Below are 2,736 nucleotides of genomic sequence, written 5' to 3'. Positions count from 1 at the left end.
CCCTACATTGCTTTTATTTGATTCACTGTTGCTTAAAATGAAAATCAGATGCACAGGTTGATCTGACCAGGCTTGGGAAACTTGAGTGTAAGCTGCTGGCATAAAACAAATGCATGAGGCCAACAGAAAAATCAAGATCTGACTCAGGTTTAGCAACTCCCTTTTATTTATTTATTTATTTTAAAAAGCTTATTCATTTCTTCTATGAGAGCAAAAGAGAGAGACATATACTCCCAACAGGGTCCTCCACTGGGGGCCACCCTAGTCTCAGCTGGCCCAGATCACATGTGCACACGTGGCCTTGCTCCAGCAAGCCCTGAGACACGAACCCAAGACCTTTTCCATGAAAGTCCAGCTACATGGTGGCTGTGCCACCACCTGGCCTTGACTCACTTTCAATAAAGGCTGCTGGTGCTTTGCCTGGATTCCCTTCACAGAGCTGATGCACCTATCACCTATTGGCTCTGAGTGTCAGCTAATAATAGGTACAACTGCACCTTTCTGCAGAGAATTGTCCTTGGTTGACAGAAGTCATCTCAGTGGAAAATGCCTGAGAATTTCAGCAGTCTCTGGAGAAGAGGACAAAACCAGTCCATGTCTGACTGACCTGGGGATACAAAATCCCAGCCCAACCCACTTACTTCAGTCAGGACAACTCTGGTGCGATTTGCACTCCAGAGCAACCCATGGGATCAGGCTCAGTGCAGACGTCAGTGAAAACCACATTTTGCTTAGTTCCTTGTTCTGCTTCATCCTTCTCCTGTTTATCTCCTTACAGATTTTTGAGAGCGCTCCAAAAGTGTTTGCTCAAAATTATTTGTCTCAAGTTCTGCTTCTCAGGAAGCTAGACTAAGACATCCATCTACTGATATTGATTTACAAAATATAATAATTTAGGTATGCAGTGGGCTCTGAATAAACAGAGGGATAAAATCTGCTTATTCCACAAGTGATTACAGTATGAAAGCTCTAAGCCTCAGTTTACTTATCACCGACATGGGAATAACAACCTTCTCATAAGGTTTTGGGGAAGATTGGCAGTGATCTTCATGCTGATGGTAGTAGCTTTCATTCATGTATTTAAAAATCACATTAAAATATTTAATGAATTCATTCATTTATAGCCCCTTTTAAGTTTCTTCGATATTCTAAGCACTGTCCTAGTTTCTAGAGTATAGTGATAAACAGATAAAAATAACTATTCTTATAAAATATTAACTGGTAGAAATACTCAAAATAGAAAAATCAACAGTAATTTAGATGCATATTTTGAAAAATAATGCAAAATCTAGGTGGAGTAATGTGGTTTTAAATCCTCATGACATGGGACTAACAGATGGTGTAATGGTTACATCACAGGACTCCTACATGGTGCAAGTCTTGAACCCAACAGCTTAAATTCACTCCAGGTGCATGATGTGGTGTGTGTCCAAGATCCCAAGAGGAGAATGGAGGAGAAGGGACTACAGTATGGACATCCACCCTTGGTGGTGACTTCTACTTTCTGTCTCTCTGTCTCTCTTTGTCTTTCCAGCAAGCTCATGCATACTATAGCAAAAACTTCTCTTAAAAAAAAAATCCTCACGACAATCCTATCTGCTTCTCAAATGAGAAAATTGAGGGTTAGAGAGCCTCATTGAGTTATTTAATGTCATATAATCAGTAAGAGGGGGGAATACCATCTTGACGTCTCTGTCTTAACAGCTAAGCAGCATCACCTCACAGTACATGATAAATGTGGTCTATAGTAATAAAAATGTTGACTATCTGAACAAGAACCCCACCACCACACACACACACACAGTCACAGAGTCCCAGGTCATCTGACATTAGGGGGGAAAAAACTACTCTAGTTGGTTCTTAGAATTTCTTATCTAACAAGAATCCCAGCTCTTATGTTGCCAATTTCCCAAAACAAGCAGATGAGACATTAAGATCTGGGAATTAGTGAGTATAACTTGATTTTGGAATTAAAGGAGTTAAAAAGGAGGGTTTGAGAGGAAGATAGAAATAAAGGTGAGAAGACAATGTGGCCAGCATTCACAGAAGGAAATGGCCTTACCGCTCATTCAGGTTAAGATGCCAGTTGTGTTTAATCGAGAAATGGCAAAGAGAAAACATGACTATGCCCACACTGTGACACCCTGGATGGGATACTGCCTGCACTGCAGGAGGTGGGGTGCGAGGAGGATTCAGGTTGTACTGAATCACCCGACTGCTTACCTGTCTCTAACTCTGGAGCTCAGTCCATGCAGATGGAGCTATGCTCCATCCACAGGTGAACTGGGCCATGTAAGACCAATTATAAAACAACAAATATAAAAGTAAACCAGTAGCAAAGGTGAACAGCACCCAGTTCTGGAATGCCTTGCTTCATTCAGCCCCATCTTAGACACCTGAAATGTGCTTCTTAATTTAGAAAGAAAAATTTCACTGAGGCTGCAATCCTGCATTTCAGGCAAAAAAGGAGAGGAGATGATTGGCAGGTGATTGAAGGGCAGTGTTTACACTTAGGATTTGCTGAATTTACCAATTTAACCTCAGAGATTAATCATCTTTGGTTTTAAGAAGTAGACCCAACTCACATTTTGGATATTTCTCCACTTTAGAGGTGAGTCTTGGTGACTGTGAATGAGAACAATGCAGGCCACATGCTCAGTCCTAAAAGACAAAAAGGAAAACAGCATGTGAAGGAGATGAATGGAGGGTCCAGGTTTAGCTTTCCTCTGAGCCAAG

General features: G+C 41.2%; 1 long non-coding RNA gene across 1 annotated transcript in view; it reads right to left on the bottom strand.

The window, feature by feature from the left end:
• LOC102473407 (uncharacterized) overlaps positions 1–2,651 on the bottom strand; it is a 119,561-nt gene extending 116,910 nt beyond the window's left edge. Inside the window, exon 1 of the long non-coding RNA XR_003549801.1 lies at positions 2,586–2,651. This is a non-coding gene — a long non-coding RNA (uncharacterized LOC102473407). The remainder of the gene's footprint in view (positions 1–2,585) is intronic.
• Positions 2,652–2,736: the final 85 nt, after the last annotated feature.

The sequence above is a fragment of the Tupaia chinensis genome, unplaced genomic scaffold (assembly GCF_000334495.1).
Source record: "Tupaia chinensis unplaced genomic scaffold, TupChi_1.0 Scaffold000315_1, whole genome shotgun sequence".
In the NCBI taxonomy this organism is placed as follows: Eukaryota; Metazoa; Chordata; class Mammalia; order Scandentia; family Tupaiidae; genus Tupaia; species Tupaia belangeri.
Note: the sequence above shows the minus strand (reverse complement) of the source record. Positions and strands in the feature narration are given on the sequence as shown.